This window comes from Canis lupus, chromosome 2, assembly GCF_011100685.1.
Source record: "Canis lupus familiaris isolate Mischka breed German Shepherd chromosome 2, alternate assembly UU_Cfam_GSD_1.0, whole genome shotgun sequence".
Classification (NCBI taxonomy): Eukaryota; Metazoa; Chordata; class Mammalia; order Carnivora; family Canidae; genus Canis; species Canis lupus.
Genome location: NC_049223.1, coordinates 1402783 through 1430562, shown reverse-complemented (window position 1 = coordinate 1430562; position 27780 = coordinate 1402783). Strand labels below are relative to the sequence as shown.

General features: G+C 37.4%; 1 long non-coding RNA gene and 1 pseudogene across 8 annotated transcripts in view; one reads left to right on the top strand and one right to left on the bottom strand.

Annotated features, from left to right (window-relative positions):
- The window catches only part of LOC487072, a 53863-nt pseudogene extending 34240 nt beyond the window's left edge, over positions 1 to 19623 (bottom strand).
- LOC102152672 overlaps positions 1 to 27780 on the top strand; it is a 240956-nt gene that overhangs the window by 77132 nt on the left and 136044 nt on the right. Inside the window, exon 4 of one of the 8 annotated variants that reach the window (XR_005355129.1) lies at positions 11136 to 11439. The exons of the other annotated variants lie outside the window; for them this stretch is intronic. This is a non-coding gene — a long non-coding RNA (uncharacterized LOC102152672). Of the gene's footprint in view, positions 1 to 11135; positions 11440 to 27780 lie in introns of those variants that run through there. 8 annotated transcript variants of the gene reach the window in all.

Sequence of the window (27780 nt, the reverse complement as noted above, 5' to 3'; positions counted from 1 at the left end):
TTAAATGGTAAATTATTTATTTATTTAAATTAGTTTTTCTATTCTTTCTCTATTCTTACTCCTACTTGCTATTGGTTTTTCAGTTTTCTCTAGCAGGTTTCTCTTGACCATGGTCCAGGCCAGGTTTTATAAGGTGATTTTGGGGATACTGGGGATACATAACCCAAGTCATAGTAAAAATACTACAGATTCAGTTACTGAGTCAGCAAGTTGCTTGTTCAATTTTTGGTTATGAAGCTATGTCTGAGCTTTCTTATCTTTCTAGGCCTGTAGCTTGTTCAAATATGTTTTTTAGGTAAGGTTCAGAAGTGTTTCCTTATCTGCCAGCACAGAGCACGAAATTAGTCTCTTACCTTCACCCTGACCAGGCATGTCAGGGTGTGACATAAAAAACACCTGGTTTTGTTTAACCCATAGGAACTAACCTCTGACTACCACCACCAGTAGGTTTGTGGCCTTATTCCAGACTTGCTGTTTTGCTTCTGTCTTCTGTGGATATCCTTTTCTTATTCTTGAAACTGGTTCTATTTTTTTTCATTTTAATTTCTACATTTTATTTATAAGTGATATGTGTTTGAAAGAGAGAGGATACATCAAAGTGTGAATCTACCATGCTATTATAGCTGAACGACTAAAAAAAACACTTCTAATGTCTATTTATTCCTTTTAGTATTTAAAGAGCATGTCTCTTGATTTAAGCTTCTTTAACACTCTCATTGTCTCTATAGCTTTTTTTAAAAAAAGATTAATCTGCATTGTTTTATGAAGTTTTCTAATCTTATCTTGAGATCGACTCTTTTCTTTACAATATTTTTTTTATTTTTGTTCGTAACTGGATTGTGAGTTTCTTAAGTATAAAGACTATTTTACTTTCTTTACTAGTCTCAGTGCATAGAATAAAGCTTTGAATTGAATTAATATTCTCTATGTATCTGTACATTGATTATTCTACATAAAGAGCATGTATTAATGAGCTCTACTTAGGGAAACCATTTGATCAGGACATAGCCTCTAGATGTGGGGAAATGAATATTTTGGTGTTAGAAGCAAAATAGCCTGGCATGAGCTGTCTATGATCTAATCCTATTGGTGAGGTGACTTTACATTGAATCCTGGAACCATCTGGCCTTTGACCTGGAATTTATGAGGCTTTTATTCTGATTCCTCTATCAGTTAGATTGTGTTTGACTGCTAGAAACAGAAACTCAGAAAACAGTAAAGGTTATTTTTCTCCCATAAGAAGTGGGAAGAAAGGCCAGAGATGTGCAGTACAGCCAGAGTTGATGTGACAGCTCAAAGGTACTGTCAGAGACTCAAACTCTTCAGTTGGCTTCCTCCTCAACCTTTGTGAGTTATTCCTTCCTGATGGTGTTAAAGTGGCTGCCATTATCTCTTGCCATTGTTGATCCATTCCAGATAGAAATGAGAAGGAAGGAAAAAGGACAAAAGGCCCATGTCATGATCAGGATAGTAAAGCTTTCCAGAAGTCTCACCCAGAGATTTCTGCTTACATATCATTGGCCAGAACTGGTCATGGTGAGTCTAGGGAAATATGTATTTTTAACTGGACACATTGTCACTGTATAAAAATGAAGAATTTTATTAGTATGAAAGAAGTATCAATAATGCGTAGGCAAATTGCAGTATGTACAACCCCTAACATTTGTTTTATAGATACCCACCTGGAAGGATTTTAAAAAGCTTTCCAGTGATGGTAAGGAGGATGGATTGTAGATGGGTGAGATAGTAGGCTAGTTAAGCTACTGATGCAGGAATCTAAGTGAGAAGTTGGTGGCAATTATGGTTAAGGAGCAGATGCAGAATTCAGATGATGGTTAGGAGTTAGAAGGGATAGGATTTGGTGACAGTCCTAAAACTAGGAACAATAAGTTAAAAAATTCAAAACCTCTTATCTTTTAGTATTAGGAAAGGATCTGTGTTTACATATTTTAAATAGGAGTAGAAGGAATAGGTACAAGCCAGCCTCAAATATCAGGCATCAATAAAACAAAGAGTTGTCTGGCATTTTAAAATAGTGTATACTATATAAGGGCTTCAAATATCATAACAATTGAGGTAAAAACATTGTGAGAACAACCTTTCTTTTTAGGAATTTGGAGTCAAAGCAGCACACATCTACTAATATTTTAAAAAGAACTTAAATGCTATTATAAAATTCACAATCAGTTCCATGTAATAAAATTTCTTATTTGGACCAAGGTACTCATCCTGACTCCATACTGGGAATAATGATGGGTGTCATGACATCCTTTTGGCTAAATCAGTAAGAAAAGCTTGAATTTCTAGGTTTGAGAGAGCAGTGGGTTACCTTCCGAAGGCTACTGCTTCTGAGCTGTCATTTGAAATGCCAGCACATCTCTCAGCTGTAGGTCAATGGGAAGTCTCACATTTTCTTTTGACCATGGAACAAAGCAGCCAAATATTAACATGCTTGGGAATGATTATAAGAGCTGAATACTACCAGTTTGACTTTTCAAGAAGATAAAAGACAGGTAGTCTTAGAGTGTGGATTAAAAGCTTTTTCGTTTACAAATATTAAAAAAGGTATGCTCTAAGACAATGGAAATACAGAATTAAATTAGGCATTAAAATGCTACATGATAAGATTGTAACTGGTATGAAAAATGAAACCCTAGGAAAATGGAAGATTTGAAGGAGTGTATAGGCCAAGGAGAGGGAACAAGTTTTTTTTTTTTTTTTTTTTTTAGGGAACAAGTTTGAGTAAATTTATGCTCTGGCTACATGGCCCTAAATTTCTGGAGGTTTCCACATATTAGTCTTGGTAGAGACTTCATTAGTCTTGGTAGAAGAAACAGATCATCTATTGATAGTTTTATACCTTACTGGATATTGTTGTGTGTTCTTACTGGATGTATTAAACATATGTTTGGAAGCTATGACTTTCAGCAATGATGGATGTTTTTGTTTTTGTTTTTGTTTTTAGTTTCTAATAGTGAAGTGAAAGTTTAGAGGCAAAATGAGAGCTTTACAATTTATTCTTCAAATATTTTGGAACTTATGGTAAATATTTTTACATTAGAATCATTTAATTTAATTTGTTTATTCGAGAGACGGAGAGAGAGTTTGAGTGGGGCAGAGCAGAGGGAGAGGGAGAAGCAGAGAGCCTGACATGGGGCTCGAATCCAGGACCCTGAGATCATGACCTGAGATGAAGGCAGAAGCTTAATTGACTCAGCCAACCAGATACTCCTAGAGTGATCTTTATAGAAAAATAATCAACCCACTTAGTTCCTTAAAAGAAATATTTGAATGATATAGATCAAAATCAAAATGTGGCTTTCCTAGGTACACACGGTGCATCCTTGCATTTAGCTTCAGTTGTGCGCATAATATCTTTTCTGTTATGATATGCATCAGTCTACCTCGTTAGAATTCATGGAGCTACAGATTGGGAATGTAGTCTGCCATGGTCTGAATATTGATGTCCTCCCAAATTCATATATTGAAATCCTAATCCCCCAACGGTGGTGGTGTTAGGAGGTGGGGCCTTTGGGATGTGCTTAGTCCATCAGGATGAAGCCTTCCTAATTGAGACTAGTGTTTTTATAAAAGACTCCTCAGAGGAACCCCTAGCCCCTCCCGCCATGTGAGGACAGTGAGAAGTTGCTGTTTATGAACCAGGTAGAGGACCCTCACAAGAACTTGAACATGCTGGTGCCTTGGATTTCCCAGCCTCCAGAACAGAAATAAATTTCTATTATTTATAAGCTACTCAGTCTGTGGTATTTTATTATAGCATCCTGAACAGGCAAAGACAGTCTGAATGATGTAGTGCATATGATTATTTTTCTTTCCAGAAAGTAACATTCCAAAGAAGATGGTTTCACTTGATGAATGGATATACAAAGCAAAATCATTATGCGCCTAATACATTTTAGACTACTTAGAAACTACTTAGAGTTTTCCAGGACATATCTCAAAATTTTAAAGTCAGATTGTAAATACTGCTGCCATGTGTGATTCTTTAGAGATAAAAATTTTCTGTAAACATTAGTAATTGCAGTGTTTTGCTTAGAAAGCTGTGTTAACTTGTGATTCTAATTATTGAAAGCATTAAAGAATTTACATAATTCTGTGACCTAGAAGCCCAGGAAGAATGTAATTTTAATTGTCAGTACAGTATAATTCCTTGAGTTGGTCTACTTTGAATGGAGAAAATAAAAATTAAAAATTACATTGTCATTTATTTTTATTTTTTTTAGGAGAAGGAATGTTTTTAATTGCCATTTAGAACAGTTTACTTACTAGAAACTGAGACTCAGTTTGCTTATCTATGGCTTGCACACCTCTTTAGTTCGTCAGATCTATTGAATTCTACAAAGAATAAAGTATTACATATAAAGAACATAATTGGGAGTAAGTTTTAAAAGTGTTCTGATATGTGTATTGATGGTATCTCTATTAAAATGTATTGTTTTTTATCTATTCACCATCTCTTTTCTCTTTTTTATGTAAAACCCACTTCATGTGGGTTCAGGTGGGGGGCAGGTTAGCCTCTCTACAGGGGGCCAGAGCACATTGGCTTGGTCACTGGGAATTCTGAATTCTTCAGGCCACACAGAGTTGAAAAATGGGCCCAAGACAGTCCTTCCAGGCCTCCTGTTGCTAGAGCCATATGAAAGCAGTACTCTCTGTCCTATGTAATTACTAGCTTTGAGCCTAAATCTGCTGATGATTGTGTGAAGAGAATGAAGCCAATACAGAAGAAATCAGAGCAAACTGAAAGACTGTGTTTGATGATATTTGCATGTCTGGATTCCACTGTGCCTGAAGTCAGGTGTACATCCTCCAGATACTTTCCTAACTAAATGAACCATAAACTCTTTCTTTATGCTGAAGTTAGTTGGAATTGGTCTCTACAGTGGAATCTTAGGTTATAACAGTGCCCAGGTAACACAGGAGTCTCAGGCATTTTTGTGCATCAACAATGTTCAAATGAATAACACATATTGATTCTCTAATAAGAAGGTGGAAAGAAGCAGGCTAGGATGTTGGGTTTTAGGCTGCTACCTTGCATAAATCCAGAGCCACTATTATATAGAAGACAATGGGAATGGCACTCCTGTAGTTGTATAGTAGCTCAATCAGAAATTATTAAGGTAGAAAGGGTGGATTGTTTAAAAAAATCCACTATTTTCATTCAGAGAATTTTGATCAGTTTCATCAATTCTGTGGTGAAGTATTGTACCAGAAGATACATTAAGACAAAGAGAAGAGCCCTTGTATTTAGAAGTAGGTGGAGGGAAGATGGAGTGGTGCAGAAGTGAGGAACAGCTTTTGTGCAGGGCTGACTTTCTGGCTCTTCCCATCCCAGCACTCTGAGCATGGGCAAATGCTTCTTGGCTCAATCACCTGTTCTGTGAAACAGAGGTGATGGTAGTATCTATTCATAGGGCCACTGAGAATGAAATAAGATACCTGTGAGGCACTTAGAGCAATGCTAAGCGCATGGTGGTATGCGATAAATGTTAGCTATTTTATGGGTTTTTTTTTTTTTTTAACAAGTAGATTGAGAGCCATTTCTGTTTCATATTAACCCAGTGCCCCGAGAAAGATGGCTAGAACACAGAATTAGGCAGGAAACTTTTAGGGATGTGAATCTCATAATCCTTATCCTTAGATGTTGAGTCCCCTTTAAATTACTGAGATTCCAGTTACTCTCCATCTCTAGAATAACCCACATGCATCTGTATACTCTCATTACTTGCATGGAATCTCTTTTGCTATGAATTATCAAGAAGCTAGAGCCTGACCATTGATAAAGAGGGTTAATTTCTTAGAAACTAGTTTGAAGAAACAGCTGCTGACTAATAGACTCACTCATATAACACTTGCCTGCTGGGAGTCTTCAGTCCAGTTAAGGAGCCAAAATGTAAAATGCAGGGATAGTTAAATGATACTGCAGAGCTCACTAACAGGACAGACTGAAGGAGAGAGCCAGCAAAGAGCAGAGTCACTTGTAGATGGGTTGAGCTGAGCTGCAGTAGGTGCTCGTAGGGGGAGAATGAGGGGTCAGAGAGAGGTGAGATCACCCTCAGGCAGGGAGGCCTGGTAGGCTGGATGGAATCTGTTAGTCATTTTAGATTTCTTGTAAACATTTAAGAGCTTGAGCAGGTGCAAGAAATATTTATCATTCAAATTAAAGATCGTATTCATGAAGACGAACATGATATTTTTTTGAGGCTGGCTAGTCAATAAAGAGAAGTAAAATCCTCTGTTTTGAAAAGTAAAAGCCTCTGTCTTGGGAGGTCTGCAGTGTATCTCTGAATTCATTCTGTGGGTCTGGATTTGGCATTTCCAGACTGGTCTCCTCTCTGATGGAAGTGAGGGAAACCTCTCCAAGGCATCCTTTGCCCCAAAAGAAATTTCTGTGGGAAGAGCACATGCAAACAACTTGAGAGCTTATTGCACTTCAATTATTAACCAGTATCTGGGGTCCTAAGCTGCCAGTGCACTGATTATTCTTCTTTAGGAGAGTTCTGGCTTTTACTTATCACAGTTGTTAACCAGAGCAGGAAGCCTGGAAAGGGAAGGAATTGGAAATTGTTCCTTCTCAACACAACCTTTTCTGATATCCTGACAATTAAAAATAAGGATCTGTTAAGGGTTGGTGATAGTCTGTCTGTGTTTTGCTCATTAATTAGTTTTCTTGCTGAGGGGAAAATAATTTATTATATATTAGGGAAGTGATTCCACATTATTCAAAGTTGAAGTCTAAAGTTATTCACTTCAAATATTTGCATCTTCTTCTCCCCCTCCCCAAATACGGGTTAGAACTAGTATATTTATATTTTCTTATTGGCTTAAAATGTTAATTGAGATATAAAAGGCACAGACTTGAACTATTTGTAATTTGACAGTTTGGATGCTGGTTTTTAATATAGCAGCCTGCAACTTCACATGTCTCTTTAGGCCCTGTGTCAGACTGTGACCAACTGCATTGGTGATGAATGTGGTGATTTACACATCTTAGACCATTTGGATGTTCAAAATAAGAGACTAGAGGGGTAGGGTGTGCTCACATCCAGTTTTACCGTGAACTAGCACATCCTCAACTAAAATTAAGAATAAAGATGACTTTAATAATTAATCACCCAAGCACTGCATTTTTATGATTGGCATCAAGAATGTCTTAAGCATTGTGAATATAACCAAGGAGTGTAGGACAATGGTCCTGTCCTCAGTAAAGTGATGATTTGCTAAGATACCTAACACTCATCTGTGTAGGAACCTGAGGACCAGGCCAGGGCAGGTTATGGCAAATGTGGCATCATCACCACATCTGTTAAGGCAGCACTTGCACTGGGCACAAAGGGGGCAGTCTTCATCCTCACTATGTTTATAAGTAGTGTCTGAAGAAGCAGTGTATGCAAATGTACATGACACTCTGAGGTACCAACACCTAATCACTACTGAGTAGGACAGTCTAGAAGCTATCAGAATTCCAAGGGGCAGGAAATGACTCTGACCTGATACAATTGGTCAAGGTTTCACTAAAAAGGTGGTGTTTGTCCTTGATTATTGAGATGAGAGTGTAATTCAGAATTAGAATGAGAAGCAGAGAATGCGGTCTCCAGAGACTCACAGGTCAGCAACCGCTGGGGGTGAATGAATTCTGCTCCCTTTCCCGTCTCTCCAACAGTCCATGGGGTTCCCCTGTAACAACAGTGGCTAATGGTACGACACAGACTAACATACCTGGCAGTACTGGTGGGGGGGGGGCTGACAAAGTCCAATGGGTTCCACATAATACCAGAGGGTGGGTGTTATTTGATTCATCTGCCAGAAGCCTCTCTTAGTGATTGATTTGGTCATGTTTGCTTTATTTCTGTAAAATGAGGGTAAGGCTGCTTTTCTCTCTTTGCAGACATAGAGTTGGGCAGGCACACCCCCGACGTGGTTTGTGGAAGATTTTAATGCTCAATGTCACATAAAGGAACTCGTGTCAGGCAACAACTCTATTTCCCAAGCAATAGACAGGGGCCGATTCATTGGTCTATTTGGAAACAATTACTTAACGTGAATAGGAACCTTACCTGAGGTCACGCTGTCTGCCAAAAGTAGGGGGGAGGAATGCCCCAGGGGGAGGAGAAGTGGGTTCCGGTGAAATCATGTTGCTCTGGCAGGAAATCCATCATTTGAAGTTAGGCGATGCTGCCACAGCATAACAGACTGTAACCTGGTGAGCAGATGAAGCCAAGCTCCAAATTCTCAGTGATTGGGAAATGCCCCTCAGCAATTAGGCGAGGCTTCCGAATCTGCAGGGACTTGAAGATGCCAACAGGAGCCATTCAGGCCTTAGGTTCTGCCTGTCCAAAGACCGGCTAATCCTGATTGCCTCCAGCCCACTTTTAAAGAGTGAAAAGAAAACTTGAGGCTATTTAAATGCCCTCTTTTTGATTTATACTCACCTTTCACCAGAGATGGTAGTGCGGTCTAGAATGACTCTCCAGATAATAGATTCTTGGAGCAGGATCTGTGTCCCCTGCATGTGAGCTCCTAATAGGGATGACTGAGAACTTCAAAACTTTGACAAAATTAAATAGTTGTTATAATCAATAAGGATATTTATGTGTTAAGGCTTGAATCTTTTTGGTAATTATTATTATTATTTTAAACATTTTATTTATTTATGACAGATACAGAGAGAGAGAGAGAGGCAGAGACACAGGCAGAGGGAGAAGCAGGCTCCATGCACCGGGAGCCCGATGTGGGATTCGATCCTGGGTCTCCAGGATCATGCCCTGGGCCCAAGGCAGGCGCCAAACCGCTGTGCCACCCGGGGATCCCTCTTTTTGGTAATTAAAAGGTAAAGTTGTGCTGACACATTTTTTTGTATGTAAAAAGCGTAGAATGTCAAAAAGAGAAAACAAAGCTTGTCTTCTCCTCACCCCTGGTAGCCCTTCCACTCTCAGCTTGGGGAACTGAGGGAGGGAGAAAGAGAGAAAGAATTTGAATCTCAGTCTTTAAGACATCAAAATGTAAATGTTATTATAATGTTATTATAACATGTAAATGTTATTATAAGTGGAGGCTTCACAAAAAAAAAAGAAAGAAAGAAAGAAAGAAAGAAAGAAAGAAAGAAAGAAAGAAAGAAAGAGCCTCACAAAACCAAAAACACACACACCCCAAATGAATAAGATCTATTACCTGCATTTATTCTTTTTGCTTTTGTAGTCCAGCTTCTGTCCCCCTCTGATCTCATGAATGAACTTTTCAAGGTTTTCAGTGGCTTCCTTTTCTGCCTCTCTGCTACCAGAATTCCAAGGGCAGGAAATTCTTTCTAATGTCCCTTGGCATTTTACCACCACCTTCTTCTTGAAGCTCTGTTTTTCACTCTCTGTTGGGGTACCACATAGACTTTTTATATTTCTAGCTATTCTACCATCCTATGCTACTTCTTGTGACCTATGTCCCTTCTAGTGCCAATTTGTGAGGATTGAATGAAGTGATGTTTGTAAAGATACCTAGTGGAGTAGCTAGCTATCCAAATGAAGAGTGTTACTAACTTGGTAACAGTCTAATATCTGTTTTTTGTCATCTCCTCTCAACAAAAGTCAGTCCATTTTTCAACTACCTATTCCCTTTGGATATCTTGCTTCTTCTCATGCAAACCTCATTTTGCACTGGAATGACCACATCCCTCACGTTGGCCCCTTGTTCTGCTGTTATTATTTGTGCTTACCTCTTGGACAGAAGATCCAAGATGACGGTAACTATAGTGTGTGAGTCACAGCTGGTCTCAGCTTGTATCAGTGAGGGAAGGGATGGGTATTCCTCCAAGAGACCCTCTCTGCCAGTAAGCATAAGGTCCTATTAGAAGGATGGAGTCACCAATAGCTTTGGTCTCTGACCACCAGTAGGCTTCCTAAATTACTGCTTTCTGGGTTAACTTACTGCTTGTTTTTGTTTCCTCAACCCTTCCAATAGTTTTGTAATCAGTTCAGTGTATTCATGCCCTTCTGTTGAAAATATGTGGTATTGTTTCTGTTTTCCTAATACCTTTTGCCTTTCTGATCTCCTCAGGATATGCTGGAGCCTTCTCTTTAGTTATTTGCTCATCACCAGAATCCATAATTTTGTCTTCCAAGTTCAACAATAATTAGAAGTTTGACAAAGACTTAGTATAGGGGGTGTATGTGTATGCATGGTGGTATTGTGGTAATGCTTTTCATTTTAGCAGTTGGTTATGGTTCTTCTGAGGAATATAAAAACATAAGTAATACGTTTTTACTTTGATGTAGACTTTTAAGTATAATATGAATTTGGGTTGTGCCTGGAGAGAGAACATGCATGAAGTTTTAGCAAGAAATCTTAATAAAATAATAACCAAGATTGCCTAATACAGTCCCTGTGCTCTAGCATTTTCTACCTCAGGCCTCAGTTAGCCAGGTAAGGTACAGGCTGTACAGGCACTAGGCCTCTAGGCCAAGTAGGTGAGTTGGGGCAACATCCATGCTGCTTTGTGCTCCACACTGCATTCATCTCTACACATTTATTTAATATAAATTCACATAAATATTTTCTTTTCATACTTACAGTAACCATAGTTGGGATAAAAGTTAATTTAACTACACTTAATTTAACATGATTTGGAGACAGAGGGGCTTTTCTAACATATTCAGGTGTCACAGGAACTGGAGAGAGGGTGATTCCTCTTTCAGGAACCAAGGTGAGCCAAACTCGTAGATGGAAAGTCATTAATGCACATTCCCAGGAAGCATCCCCAGTCTATTTTTCTAATTATTCAGTAACTCCTGAGGAACAACTGTATGATGGTTTTGGCAGAGTCTGAATCTGAGCCTCAGTGCTTAATATACATGGAATCTAATTCTAATTGAGAAGAATTCCATCTCCCCACCTTGATTTAAGCTCCCCTTACTTTTCTATGAATAACTAACTATACTGAAATGGAAATGAATGCTTAATTCAATCAAGCTTGTCCAAATTGTTAAGTGATTATAAATTGACTTAAGTCGCAACTTTCTTCAGATCTAATTGGATTGGAACATGTCATGGCATGCTTTTCTTGACATTTTAGTTGCTGATAAGTGTCGAATAATCTCTGTTAATTTTATGCTATTTTTTTAAAGATACATCTGTACCCAATTTTTGGATGACATCTCTGCAACAGCAGAAGCAACCAAAACATATGAAACTAAAGGGAAATCCCATGAAATAATACTTCAAAAAAGAAAAGAGCCCTGAACCCATGGCATATTGAATGGGATGGTAAAAGTCAAGTGCTCAGCATCGTGCCTATTGTACAATGTATGTTCAATGAATGCTCAGGGCTGATACAGAAGTTTGACCAGCAAAGAGGAATGAACATAGAAATATAGGCAATCAATATTAATTGATAAACCCAGGAGATTAGGTATTAAAAAGGTATTTAATATGAAATAAATATTACATTGTTTTCATACTCCTCCATGGCTTGCCTAAATAATTTCACTCTTGATGGCTTGAGACAACATTTAGAAGAATTGAATGTTTCATTAGCATACAGGTCACTTGTGAGCTTCAGTTATTTATTTATTTTATCTATAAGGCCATAGTCATATCTATGTGACTATGTGACTGTGCCTACTAGTTCTGCTACTTGTGCCGATAGTCCCAACAACAGAGGGTGGGTCATATGGCTATTTCTGTAAGTGGACTATATGATTTGGGCCTGAATATGCAGGAAAGGCATTTTAGGAAATGCCCAAGTTCTAATTCATGTTTATTAAGTTATGACTGACCACAACTGAAACAATCTGAACAACTGAGATCCAGAGGTACAATGTGTTATCTGAATGTTTGAGGGACAATTAATTTTGTAGGACTTTTGTTCATTTAGCTCAAAGATAGTAACATAAAACTATGTTTTTTTTTAAACTTAGAGCTTCACAGTTAGAATAAAAGCCAACTTTATTCAAATTTCTTTTCTTTCTTTCTTCTTTCTTTTTCTTTCTTCTTTCTTTTGTTTTATTCTTGGTAGTGTAAAAGTTTTCTTGTTCAACATGTCTGTAGAATATTAAGAATGACTTAAAACTTTTGCCAATATAATTTTTTTTTCCCCCTGAGAGTGGTGATAGAAATTTAAGAACAATGAACTGATTTCAAGATTTGAGTATATGTTACCTTCTGTAATTGTCAGTTAATAGAGCTATACATATTCATTTTTAAAAAATCTTTAGAATCCAAATGATTTAGGTCAGGGTTTAGCTTATAAAAAGAAAAAGTGAGAAGGCATCTACTTAGCTTTTTGTATTTAGTAGACATTGTAGAAATACCATAGTCAGATACTATAAAAGTCATAGCTGATATTGGAAAGCCAATTGGGATGAGCTTATAATTTTATAATTATGATAAAAGTTTTTGTGATATATGAATATAGGAATTTTTGTATAAATCATACAGAGTAATATTTCACAGTATGGAAAGCATAGGCAAAAACTATGATTCTTTTTAAAGGTCAAGAAAACCCTTACAATTTCAACTCTCAGTGATGGGTTGGGAAGGGGAAATACACAAATTGTTCATAACAGGAAAATTCAACTTATATAAGCTTCTTAATATTGGAGAAATATGGTAAAAAAGCCAGACAAGAACACTATGGAAAAGAAAATTCAGGCCAATAAATATCCCTAATGAACACAGATGCAAAAATCCTTAACAAAATACAACCAAAATGAATTCAACAGCATATTAAAAAGATCATACACCATGAGCAATGGGATTTATCTTTGAGATGCAAGGATGATCCAACATATGCAAAGCAATAAATATAATACACCACATTAATAGAATGAAGGATAAAAATCATATAATTTAAATAGATACAGTAAAATTGTTAGTCAAAATTCAACATTCTGCATGATAAACTCTCAACAACTTAGATATAGAAAGGATATATTTTATCAAAAAGAAGGCCATATATGACAACCCCACAACTAATGACTACTTCACTGTGAAAACTGAAAACTTTTCCTATAAGATCAGGAACAAAGCAAGAATGCTAAATCTTGCCACTTTTATTCAACACAATACTGGAAATCCTAGTCAGAGTAATGAGGAAAAAAAAAAAGGCATCCATATCAGAAAGGAAAAAATAAAATGTATCTGTAGATGATATGATCTTATATATAGAAAACCCTAAAGATTCCACCAAAACATGATGAAACCAATCAGCAAAATTCTGTGAAGTTGCAGGATACAAAATCAACATACAAATATAGGTTGTACTTATATAACATAACAACAAACTATCTAAAAAATGAGTTAAGAAAACAATTCCTTTTATAAGAGCATCAAAAAGAATACAATACCTAGGAAATTGTTTAAGCAAGAAGATGAAAGACCCACACATCAGAAACTACAAGAAACTACAAGACATTGATGAAAGGAAGTGAAGAAGACATAAATAAACCCCATGTTCATGGATTGACTGAGTTAATATTGTTAAAATATCCACAGTGCCCAAAGAAATCTACATATTTAATACATCCCTATAAAAATTCCAATGGTATTTTTCCTAGAACTAGAAACAATCAAAATCATTTGGAACCACAAAATATCACAATAGTCAAAGAGATCTTGAGAAAAAAGAACAAAGTTGATTTAAAATTATATTACCAAGCTATAGTCTCAAAATAGTAATAAAAAAAAGTGTGGTACCAGCACAAAAAAAGACACATAGACAAGTTGAACAAAATAGCCCAGATATAGACCTACAAGTATACAGTCAACTAATCATCAACAAAGTAATACTCAATGGGGAAAAATAGTCTCTTCAGTAAATGATAGAAAAACTAGGTACTCGGGATCCCTGAGTGGCTCAGCGGTGTAGTGCCTGCCTTTGGCCCAGGCCGTGGTCCTGGAGTCCCAGGATCAAGTTCCACTTTGGGCTCCCTGCGTGAAGCCTGCCTCTCCCTCTGCCTGTGTCTCTGCCTCTCTCTTTCTCTGTGTCTCTCTGGAATAAATAAATAAATAAAATCTTTATTAAAAAAAAAAAAGAAAAACTAGATATTCACATGCAAAAGAATGAAATTGGACACTTTCACTATATACAAAAATCAACTCAAAATGGATTAAAGACTTAAATGTAAGACATTAAATAATAAGCATTCTAGAAGAAAATATAGGTAAAAAGTTCCTTGACATTAGCCTTGGCAATAATTTTTTGGCTAACACCAAAAGTGGGGGAACAAAAGCGAAAGTAAGCAAATGAGACTACACCAAAATAAAAAGTTTCTGCACAGTAAAGGAAACAGTCAATATAATGAAAAAGCAACTTACAGAATAGGAGAAAATATTTGCAAACTGTATATCTGATAAGGGGCTAATATCCAAAATATACAAGAAACTCATATGACTCAATAGCAAAAACAAAACTCCAACAACAAAACAAAAAAACAAGAACAAATAATACAGTTAAAAAACAGGCAAAGGATGGAATGCCTAGGTGGCTCAGTGGTTGAGCATCTGCCTTCGGCCCAGGGTGTGATCCTGGGGTCCTGGGATCGAGTCCCACATGGGGCTCCGTGCATGGAGCCTGCTTCTCCCTCTGCCTGTGTCTCTGCCTCTCTCTGTGTGTCTCTCATGAATAAATAAATAAAATCTTAAAAAAAAAAAAAAACAGGCAAAGGACCTGAATAGACATTTTTCCAAAGAAGACTTGTAAATGGCCAACAGATGTATAAAAAAAGCACTCAATATTACTAATTATTAGGGAAATGCAAATCAAAACCACAGTGAGATATCACCTTATACCTGTGGCTATTATTGTGGCTTAATAATGGCTATTATAAGAAGCCAAAAAATAACAAGGCTTGGCAAAGATGTAGAGAAAGGGAATCCTTGTACACTATTGGTAAGATTGCTATATATAGTACATATAATATTGGAATAATGGAATATTATTCAGCCATAAAAAAGCAGGAAATCTGGCCATTTTTGACAACACAAATAAGTGTAGAGGACATTATACTAAGTGAAATAAGTCAGACACAGAAAGACAAGTACTGCATGGTCTTACTTACACGTGGAATCTAAAAATGTGAAACTCATGGAAACAGGGAGCAGAATGGTGGTTGCCAGCAGCTGAGGGTAGAAGATGTGAAGGGAAGTTAGTCAAAGAGTACAAATTTTCAGTTATAAGGTGAGTTAGTTCTGGTATTGTGATATACACCACAATGACCATAGTAATACTGTGTGGTATACTTGAAATTTGTTATGGGTAGATCTTAAATGTCCTGACCACACACACACAAAAGGTAAGTATAGAAAGTGATGGGTAGTTTAATTAACTTGCCTGGGGTGACATTTCATTATGTATGTATATAAAGATATTAGATTGTATACTTTAAATGCATACACAGATTATTTGTTAATCAGACCTCAATAAAGCTGAAAAAAATAAATAGGAGGAAAAAAACAAAACAAAATGAAAAAGAGTTGTATTTTCTGCCCTCGATGGTGAAATTTTCATCCTACGGCCAAAATTTCAATTCAGGAGCTTACTAGTTAAGTAAAAAAGTTCTATGAAATATTAAGGTTTCCATCTTGAAAGTCTCATCATTTTCCCCACACAACTTTGTGCCCAAGAAGCAAAGATCAAAGCTTTGTTAAGATAAACCAAATGCATTTGATATCAAGAATGAAATATTATTCTGGAAAGGTAATGTGAATGAAAGCAATTTAGGTCAAAAATATTAAACAGAAATTGTAGAGATTTGCTGTTATTTTTTAAAAAAAACTTAAGTCTTTTACTATGAGTTAGGTTTTCCTTTTTAGGATTTTATTTATTTATTCATGAGAGACACAGAGATATAGGCAGAGGGAGAAGCAGACTCCCTAAGGGGAGCCTGATGTGGGACTCAATCCTGGGACCCTGGGATCATGACCAGAGTCAAAGACAGACACTCAACCAATAAGCCACCCAGGCATCCCGAGAGTTATGTTATCTTCCGAGAGTTATGTTTTTTTTTTTGTTGTTTTTAGATATTTCATCTCTCAAGTAACTTAGTGGCTTTAAATGTTATTTTTATTCCTTCTTTGTTACTAAGTTTGAAAAATCTATTTAAATACATTTTTCTCTAAGGTTCACACCATGAGTGAAATAGTAACTAGCTACTTCTTCCTTCTAAGAAGACAAATTTAGAAAGATAATTCCTCCTTATTACATACTCCATTTTCTAGCTGGTTTTGATATAATTTTAATTCTAGATACAGATGATTTTTATTAAATTACCTTTACATCATACACATATATGATAATATTTTTGAGACTTGCTTTCATTTATATGACCATATAAATAATGTCTTAGAACTGGTTTTATGTCTTATTAGCTATAATTTTTACTGTATCTTTTCTATTCTTGGAGTAATTATTTTTACCTATAATTTTTACTACCAATTTCCCAGTCTTGAGTTACTTAATCTTATCCATCTCTTTGGATTATATCTTTCAATAATTTCCTCTTTCAGTACTTTCCCAAACTCTCTGTGTGTATGTGTGTGTGTGTGTGTGTGTGTGTGTGTGTGTGAGAGAGAGAGAGAGAGAGAGAGCACGTCAGAGGGAGAGAGAGTTTGCATTTCTGTTTTCCTTGTATTTGAATATTTGAATGAGTATAAATTTCTTGGATCCATTATCTTGTGGTATTTAGAGTTGCAGAGAAGAAATCTGAAGCAACTTTTATTGCCCCCCCCCCCCCCCCCCCCCCCCCCAGTAATCTGCTCTTTCTGCTTGGATGCTCTTTAGTTTTGTTCTGTATCTTTTGAATGACTCCAAAGATCTTTGCATCAGCTCCCAGCTTGGCATAACAAAGATCTTTGTGCAGTAGATTTTAGGGAAATAAACGTTTGCTCTTGTATATACTTCAACATTGTCGTTGCCTTCTTCAGTGTTGACTGATCCACTGAGTCCTCGAATCCTTCATCTGTCCTTGTGAAGCTTCTGTCGCCACCTTTATGCTTCAGCAGGATAAGGCCAACTTTTCTTTACTGAAGATTCCTTAATTCCCCATAAGACTATCTTATAGCTTTTTTTAACTAAAAATTTGAGGGTAACTAGAAGATATTATAAAACAGGAAAAAATTCTTACACAGGTTGCCAAGTATAATATTCCATACAGGCAAAGGGAAAAGAATAAAACAAAGATAAACATTTCATTGGAATTCTTTCATTGCTTCACCCTGATTCTTGCTTTTCTCCCTTGAGTTTCACCCAGCCCTTCCACTCTCTTGAGAGAGCCCATTGCCACATTGTTAGAACATCCTATCCTCAAGCCTTAGCAGATATTTTTCAATTGAAGTATAATTTATATACGATAAACAAATCTTAAGTGTAGAGCTCCATTAATTTTTCCATGGGTACCTCATTTCTCCAGGGTATGTAAGAGGACCCACTAATCCACACAGCCACAAATTTTCCAGAGCATGTTAGAAGGTTTGGCTAACACATCAGACTTAAGCACGGTAAACCTTCATGAGTTTGGGTTTCTGAGTCAAGCAAAATCATCCAGAGTGCACTTTGTACCACACTGGTCAGTCCCTCCCCGTGTCTCTATCTGTGTAGTGTGAGGATAAGCTTCCTTCACCTTCCCTGGGATTTTTGGTCAGTGAGTAACACTTGGGCAACACACATTCACCCTTTCCAAGGACAAAGGGAGGGAATTTTAAAAAATGAACTTAGGTAACTATTTTCCTAAAGGCCAACATGGACAGGGTTTCCCTGAAGACAGTGTCTCATACTGTGATCCAAAGTTATCTGAACCGTATTCTTATCCTCCTGCCCCCATCATGCCCAGTACATAGAAGCAGTGCCTTAACAGTGCTTTCCCAATCTGACCCATCTGTTCTGGCCATGACCATTAGATACCCAAGAATGAATTTTTCTTCATTTAAGGACAGTTTCAATTGTGGACCTGGCTCCTTTTCTCCCTATCCATCTCTCTAAGTGTAATGGGAACAATAGATAACTTTACTTCTTCCCTTGCACAGAGCAGGATCCAGAGGCATGGCCAAAGAAGCTCCCAGGGTGCACCTGGAGGAATTAAAACAGCTCATAGGATCTATCTAGGCATTGCACTCATCTTTAATGCTTCAAATTGGTTGTTTGAAATACAGATGTGAGGATTCAGGCCTTTCTTCAGTCTAGGGATTTCTTCCTCTCAAGTCTTTAAGTATTTCCTCTCTTTGTGCTGGTTTCACCTTCTGCAGTATTGCTTATTGCAGTGAACTTTTTGTCTTCGTGTTTTTTGGCTGTTTGTCATTGACCCTAGCATGATTTCTTTTTGGGGAATTGCACTTCCCTCACTGGATACATTCTGCGGGATTGTTTATCTGGGAGTTCTGCCTTTCCCTAGCTAAGGAATGTGAGTCCTCCCCTGTGGAATTTGAATTTTGAATAGAGTGATTAAAAGACCAACCAGGGCTGGAGTTCATTTTCTTCCTCAATTGTGTCAGGATGTTCCCCTGACCTGGGCAAGCATTCTGCTTCTATCCAGGTTAGATCTCTAACCTTGCTTGGATGACACAGTGAGTCCCCAGATCTTGTCAATAGCTGCCCTTTGGGCTTATATTAATCACAGCTGCTTCTCAAAAACTTAAGCAACCAATGAAACGTAGCTGATATACTTATGTATAGGATGTGCATCTCTCGGATCTTTCTTACTTTCTTATTTCCATGGCTTTATCTTTCTTTCATCGAGTTTGTATTGCACTTCAATATTTTTTTAGTAGATTCCAAAATTTTTATATATTGCTATCGTATGTTTATAACAATTTGGTCCCAAATTATTTCCTTCAGTTTCATTTTCAGCCCTTGCTCCTGCCCCATTCTATATTGTAGCCATAGTAAACGAATCTTTTTCCTGACCTAGTCATTCTCACCCTAACTTCCTGCCAGTGCATGGACTATTTCCTCATTCTAAAATATTCTAACAAAATTTTGTTCAAACATTATCTCCTGTTGGAAATCTTTCCTGGATCCCTACATGGAAAAAGATTCCATTTTTAAATGCTCTCTATTGGTTTTCCTAGCACTTGATCTTTTTTGATCTGTCACTTGAATTGGCATTATTTTCATCATATCTGTCTTCTCCAATAGACTGGAGGCTTCTTGAAAATAAAGTTCATGCTTTGCTTATCTCTTATGTCCGGTATCTAGCACTGTGCCCAGCATGTTTTATAACTTCAGCAAATTTTTACTGAGTGACTGAAAGAACAAGTGAAAGTCACTCACAGAATGCCCATCTTTGGAGTAAAAGGTAGGTTCATCGGTTGAGAGTTCTTAGCCTGCTATTGCATATTGAGCACACTTGTTTAGGTGTGTGACTCTCCTTTGCAGGAATTATACAATGAGAGTAATACTGATATGTTACCTTTGGGTGGTTGTTGGGTCTGGACATCCTACTTCTGGCATCAGAATGTATGTTTTTCTTCTGACCTGGCCAAATATAAGAAAGCACTTATTCACATATCCTTCCCAGCCATATTGATTGAGTAGCTGAAATGTGCAAAGTTGGTTACTACATAGGACACATAGATGAATCTGATACAATACAGTCCTCAAGGGAGACCCGATAGGGTGACATGATGTCACAATAACCATGAACCAGGTATAAAGTGTCACAAAAGATCTGTGCCTGAGGCACTTGTTAGAGCTTTGGTGCAGTCAGTGCTTCAATACCAAGAGATGAGGAGGTAATTTGGGCAGCCCGAGTGGCTCGAGTGGCTCGAGTGGCTCGGCGGTTTGGTGCTGCCTTAGGCCCAGGGTGTGATCCTGGGGACCTGGGATTGAGAGCCTGCTTCTCCCTCTGCCTGTGTCTCTGCCTCTCTCTTTCTCTCTCTCTGTGTCTCTCATGAATAAATAAATAAAATCTATTAAAAAATATTTTTTAAAAATGAGGTAATTTTGAAATACTCATTTAAAAGAGGTAGCTTCTCTTTTTTTGTATGTACTGAGGTATGTATATTTCTGGAACTATAAGAGCCTATTTGAAGACTTTCAATTCATAATTTGAACTGTTGAATTTCACATGGAGGTCATTTATATTGGAAGATTTAAAATAGTTTTTAAGGGACTCTTCACATAAAAAATGATGTTACAAAGTCCAAGGAGGTTTAGTTTTCTTGACATTTTCACCAAGGTTTCCCAGTGAAAGATATAACTTTATTCAAGCGTTTTGAGCTTTTGTCATCTGCCTGATAAAAAAATTGTTGGCCCTGTTTCCTTTGAATTGACTTGAAGCCCACACAAAATTGGGTATGAAATGATGAAGAACTGAAGCTACTGTTCCCAGGGGGCTGAATAGTTGTGTTGCAGAGGAGGATTACACTGAACACATGCCTGCACACCTGGATCTTCCACTAAAGGGGTGTTAAGGCCTGCCTTCCACAGTTACCAGGCAGGAAGGAAGTCTGATCCTAGGAGAGACTGTAGCCATGAAGGAGATCACAGACCCAGAGTTCCAGCAAGGAGAAGCACCTGCAATCTCAACCAGCCAGAGCAGGTTTGAACAGCATCTCTAGTGTCTTCTGCAGTTGGTACAGTTGGTAGGGAGTCAGTACCTACCCCCTTTCTTAAAGTCAGCGCATAAACAAAGGCCAACACTTAATTTTATGGGTCCTTGCAAGAAACAAATATTCTGGTACAACAGTTGTGGCATAGAAGAAAGGGAAGCCTTCAGAAGATCCAGATAGAGTAATATCTCTAGCCATGCTGGGGAGGATTATCAGTATTTTCTTAACCAGGAGAAACTGGGGACTTGTATCAGAACAACTGTATTTCCTTTATAGTTCATTATATGAAAGTATACCTAGTAAATTGTCAGGATTCTCATTGCAGACAGTGTGTTCAGTCATCTTCAACAAATTCTTTCATCATCTTCATAACATTTTGAGATAAATAATTCTTCTAGGTTATGTTAAATGTATGTATACCACAAGTGGATGGAATTCTACCTAAACATTAGAATCAGTGTCAGGGGCAGACAAAACTAGATAAATAGAATATTTATTGAGTACCTGCTATAAGTAAGGAACTGTACTAAATACTTTTTTGGAGAGTTCAGAGAATCATGTCAAAAAATAGCTCTGTTTTTAAAAGTCTTCCCATTTAGTTGAGAAATTAAGGCAAAAATATGGGAAAAGTCAAATAAAGCCCCATGTGGTAAGAATAATACAAAGTGGCAATGAAAAATTTCCACATGAGATGGATGCAGGGCTAATGGAATGGTGTCCCAAGGGGAGCAAGTACCCGCACACCACTGGGACTCCACAGGGCAATGGAGGCAGGAATTTGTTAACGTTTAGAATGGCTAATGGGGTTTGCCTGTCCACTAGGAAGGAAAGTACTGGATGTTTCAAGCAAGAGTGAAATCACCAAAGCTGGAAGGTATCAAGAAAGTTTGAAGGTATTGAGTAATGTTGGGGCCAGGCGGGAAGGGAAACTCCTCAAGATGGCGGATACGCCAAAATGGCTGAAGTTCCTGTCACCACCTCCACTTGGGACGACAGCTTGAGCAGACCCTTACACCTCTCCTTTGGACTTCCCCAACCGAACCCAATGCCCTTCAAACCCCAGAGGAGGAAGTCACCTTTGACTGGTCGAATTGCAATCCTTCCTTTGCATAGTGAGGGTCACTCTGACTGGTTGGATTGCAATCCTTCCTTTGCATATGAGCCGACCAATAGGAAACCGTTCTGCCTTACAACGTTATGTAAACCCCCTACCACCTTGTCTTGGCGCGACTTCCTCGACTCACTCTCTTTCCCCCGTGAGTCGTGGAACCTCGCCCGAGGGTGCCTGCAATAAAATCTGTTCTTGGACCCTCGCTTGCCTTGGCGGTCTCATTTCCGTCTAGTTACTAAAAAACTTAACAAGTAAGACAGTTTACTGCTGCACACAGATTACGGAGGGCTAGGGGTGGGAGGTGAGAATGGAAGACACTTTAGGGCCAGACTAAAAAGATATAATTAGATTACCTATTTCTTGAAGAGCAAATAGGTAAAAAAATATAGAAAAAGGTGTTCTTTTAAACTATATAATTATTAATTTTAACTTTAATTCACAAGGAGTATCTTAGTATAATGGGGAAATGAAATAAAACGGAAAGTAGAGGTCTTGGAGTCTGCTGCTGTTAGCAGTCTATGGCAAATCCCACCCCTCTAGCTTTCAGGTAAAATGCAAGCACAGGAACGAATGGCCTTTTAAGTCTCATCCAGTCCTAAGATCTTGTTTTCTTTTTGGTCACTGCCAGTTATCCTGAGTGATATGGCTTATTATTCTACAAGGGAATCATTTTTGAAAAGCAAATGATCTGTAATTCAGAGAATTAAGCAATATACCGATTTCTGTTTTTATTTCTGTACCAAAAAGAAAGGCAGGGAGGGAAGGAAGGAAGAAAGAAAGAAAGAAAGAAAGAAAGAAAAGAAAGAAAGAAACAGGTAATCCAAGAGAAAATAAAAATGAATTCTCCTAGTTATTAGTAAATTCTGACAAAAGGAATACTCTTTCCTGCCTCCCACTCCAAATACCAATTGCTGGCAAAGAGCACTTAGAGAAAACATTTTGTTCATTAAATGCTCCTCGTCTTGGAGCAGGTTTTGTTTGTGGTCTTCAAATTATACTACCCATAGCAGCAAATTTCACCAAGGGCCCCCAAAGCAGAGAACAGATGGGGAAGGTATTAGACAAAGCTCTGGTGAACTTTATGTTCTAATGTGCTCTGCAGCAAGGGCACTGGAGAATTTGAGAATGAGCACAATGAGCAGCTGACACCTTTCTTGAGTAGGCAAGTCATTGCTTTCTCTTAAATAGCAGAACAAAACAGATTTATAGGCATTTTAAGAAGAAAGGCCAAACTATCTCAAAAGATTTCTTTAAAATATGCAGAGATGTCTGTTGGAAAGACAAGGAGATTAGCCATTTGTTGGTTTTAGGGTGAGTAAATCATTTGAAAGTTTGTTAAAGAGAATATTCTAATTCAAATCTACAATCTGAATGGCTAGGTGTTTGGAAAACCTGGCATTAAGAAAAAGAATGTTTATGTAAGTCAGATGACCATCATTTACTGAGGCTGTTTCAGGACAGGCAGAGCTGAGTGGGTTTCCATTTCTTATGGGTTTTGCAGTCGTCTTCTTCCTTTTTCTATGGATAGAATTAATTTCTTCCATATTTAGGTGGACTGTGAGATCCTGTGCCTGCTACCTTCGAATTATTTTCATAAGGACTGTGCTTTACAGGATTGTTGGAGTCATTATATAATGAGTAGAGTTCTGGCATCCCCATTAAAAAAAAGGCTATGATTGCTATATTTTTTTTTTGCAGAGTTCATCCAAACAATAATAAAAAAGCAATTAGAAATATAAAATCATGGAAAATCTCATCCCATTAACAGGTCATTAAACTTGGCAAGAATTGCTGTATTCAAGATTTTGGTCTTATTCCTTGGTCTTTGGATTCCATTTTAAGAAAATAGTGATTACATAAATTTTAATACAATAAGTGATGTTTGGCTAAATCTTATATTTCTTTGTAGGAAAGACAAAATCTTGTGAACTAAAGATGGAAAAACAAAGTTGATTCTTAATTACCTTTTATTATTGTTTTGAATCCAATTTTTAACCATCATAAATGGATCTAAATTTTGAGGAAGCTTGTAAAATTTTGGAGGGCCCTCTTTAAATTATGAATATAAAATTAAATATGGAATTGAATGTTTATTTAGAATGGAAAAAATACAGCAAATCACAAATTTACAAAAGCTGACAAATACCACAAACTTTACAAATGCAAGAAACAATATACGTATTGGACTAATCCACAACATGCTGATAAAGTGCTTTTTTCATTACATTTCCTTAATTTACAGTTTTACACATCAGATGGTTTAAAGGTTTTCCCACAAACTAGCTTTTGCCTCCATCTGTTTCAAACATTGTTTCTCATTTTTTATTACTGAGCACCATGGGACTCTTTCTCACAACAAGGAAACCTCCGGCCTTAACCCTTCTATTATGATGCCAAGTGAGTCGGCTGGGTAGACGGTAGGATTATTCCTGGAAGCCATTCCTACCCTGTGATGGCTGGTGATAGCCACATGGGAGTGACTGAAAACAATATAAATATGTCCTTCTAGATCCAAATTAAATGTACCCTTAACTCACCTCCTTCACCGGAATCCAAAAATGCCCAAGGCCATTGCAACTCGGCCTGACACTCTTGTAATATGACCGAGGGGAAGTTGGAGTAGAAAGAGACCGAAACTTCACTTGATCTCACTTAAAATATCTTACCTCTGCAACTTGAAGCATGTGCCATTGTGAATGTACTTCTGGGGCTCCTCCCTCATCTTTGGAAGTGCCTGTGCACATAAGAGGGACCAAGCAATGGTGAAGCTACCTCTGCTAATAGTATTTACCTTTCCTAATAACGTTCTTTTGGGCAAAAGTAATGTCAGTCTTTTTAGGGAAGGTCATCTGTGTCCTCTTTTATAATTCCCTTCCTCCCCCACTATCACTGAGGCATTTAGCATTTAGCTCAGTCTTCCTTTCTCTGTTCCCTTCCCTTCCCAGGTCCTGGCTCAATCCTGATGATCTGAGAGTCCAGATTGGTCACTCCTTTACCTTGACCACTCAGTGTAAAGTGTAACCTCCTCAGCACCCGTTTTTTCCATTTGACTGTGTTCACTCTGTGTTTGCTTAGACCTGGACACCATCCAGAATTGCTCTGCTACTGATTTCTGCTATCTGATCACAATTTCCTACATTCCCAACATTACCCTGTCTTAATCCCATGACCTCTGCTCTTTCACACTGTAGAACATTCCACACTCTTGAGTCCTTCTGCTTCTCACTTCTAGCAGCCGTTCCATGACCTCAACCTTTCTTACTATGTAGCATAGGCTCCATGTTTTACCATTTCAAATACTTTGAGTACTTTATCTCCTCCTCTTTAGTTTCCCAGTCCAATTATCCTTCATGAACTCAGGGATTAATCATTGTCTCTCTCATCTCCCCACTCTTCCATGCTCTATCTTCTCCATCAGCTCTTTTCATACCACACTGTCTCTATGAGGGCTCGGGTTTCCTCTGTGTCAACAACAAGCCTTTATCTCAACTCTGTCTCCCTCTCTAGCCTCTGAAATATGGACATTGCTGTGCCACTCCCAAAATTTATTCAGCTAAAATCAACAATGATCTATTAATTGACAAATCCCATGGACACTTAATTTGACATTTTAAATTTTGAAATATATCAAATATTTTAAAGGGTATAGATAATAATAAGATATAGTCTCATATGCTCAATTACCCAGATATAACAAATGCTATATTTAAAGTATTTGAAGGTGTTTTTTTGCAATAAAATATTACAGAGATATGTTTGAAAAACTGTATATTTATTCTTCATCCATTTCCTCCCCTCCCTGCCAGGTAGATAATATTAAGAAGCTGGCATTTATTCAATGTGTGTTCTTAAAAGTTCACACAAATGGTAATGCATACCAAAAGCAAGTCATAGATACTTGATATATACTGCATATATAATTCTGTGACTTGCTTTTCTTATTCAAATTAATGTGTTTAATATTTATCCATATTGACACAGTTATACTTGTTTATTTTGATTTATCTAAAGTGATCTACTTTCTGAACATACTGCAATTTATTTATCTTTTTTCTTTATTATATTATTTCTAATTGTTCAATATTCAAGCAATGCAGCAGTACATATTCTAGCACATGTCTCCTTATGCATTAGTGGCAAAGTTGTACTTTGTAACAGTTTCCACATTCAGTCGTCCAATATGCCAATCTTCACTTTCACTGGACCTCACCAAATCATTCTTGAAATGACGTATGAATCTATGCAACAATTCGCAACATGAGAGTTTCCATTTCCTCAAAGTCTTGCCAATACTTGGAAACTTAACACTTTAAAATTTTGCTAAGATTATGCATATAAAATTATATCTTTTTTCAAACTTAGAGTGATTGCTAAAGACTGTGGGTATCTTTTTGAAATTTTCTGTTTTTCTTTCTTTCTTTCTTTCTTTCTTTCTTTCTTTCTTTCTTTCTTTCTTTCTTCTTCTTCTTCCTTCCTTCCTTCCTTCCTTCCTTCCTTCCTTCCTTCCTTCCTTCCTTCTTTCTTTCTTTCTTTCTTTCTTTCTTTCTTTCTTTCTTTCTTTCTTTCTTTCTTCTTTTTTTCTTTTTTAGTTTCAGGGTAGAGTTTAGTGATTCATTAGTTGCATATAACACCCATTTACCCCACCCACTCATCCACCTCCCTTCCAGCAACCCTCAGTTAGTTCCCTATTGTTAGGAGTCTTTTAGGATGCCTGAGTGGCTCAGCTGGTTAAGCACATGCTTTTGGCTCAGGTCGTGATCCTGGGATCTGGGGATCAAGTGGTATCCAGCTCCCTGCTCAATAGGGAGCCTGCTTCTCCCTCTCCTTCTGCTCTTCCCCTGCTTGTGCTCTCTCTTGTTCTCTCTCTCAAATAAATAAATAAAATCTTTAGTCTTTTATGGTTTGCCTCTCCCTCTCTGTTTTTATCTTATTTTATTTTTCCTTCCCTTTCCTGTCTGTTCATCTGTTTTATTTCTTAAATTCTATACATGAGTGAAATCATATGGTATTTGTCTTTCTCTGACTGACTTATTTCACTTAGCATTATACACTCTAGTTCCATTCATGTCGTTGCAAATTGCAAGATTTTATTCTTTTTGCTGGCTGAGTCATATTTGATTGTATATATACACCACATCTTCTTTATCCATTATTCATCAATGGACTTCTGAGCTCTTTCCATATTTTGGCAGTTATAGACATTGGTGCTATAAACATTGGGGTACATGTGCCCCTTTGAATCATTATTTGTGTCCTTTGGATATCTGTTTGTATTTTTTTTTACCTACTTTTTTATTATGTGGGGTTCTTTCTGCATTATGACTACTAATCTATTGCTTTAGATTATTGCTCTGTATTTATTTTCTTTTTTAAAGATTTATTTATTTATGATAGAAATAGAGAGACAGAGAGAGAGAGAGAGAGAGGCAGAGACAGAGGCAGAGGGAGAAGCAGGCTTCACGCCAGGAGCCCAACGTGGGACTCGATCCCGGGTCTCCAGGATAGCGCCCTGGGCCAAAGGCAGGCGCCAAACCGCTGAGCCACCCAGGGATCCCTTGCTCTGTATTTCTAATTTTATCTTTTAAAAAATAGTATCTGTGAGAAAATATGTATGGTGAATGGAGAGTTTTTCAAATCATAGCCTTATAATGCCATCTTGGCTAGAAGTTCTAGATTTGCTTTCTACTTTATGTTTTTAATGACTTTCAAAGTAACACTTATTTACTGTATGGAATTTGGGAACTTAAGAAAAACCTCAAGAAAAATCTTGCCTATTCCTGTGGCAATAACATATAAAGTTGTGGCATATTCTTGCTTATTTTTTTTTCAGTGTATTTTTTTAAGACCTATTTTTATATTCTGTTTGTTGCCTGAGCTCAAGAGACATGTTCTTTTTTAAATTTTTAAAATTTGAATTACAATTTTTTAGTGGATTCCTATTGAAATAGATTTTATTAGGGACAGAAGACTTCTTTTTGGAAGGCAAACACATAGCAGGATGCATGGTTCATCTTGGTTAGCTCATTTATTCTCTGTGGCCCTGCCACAGGGGTGGGGCAGTCCTGAGTGTTCAGATGATCTAAGCAGTGTGACTGGTCTTTCTCAATTTGACTGGA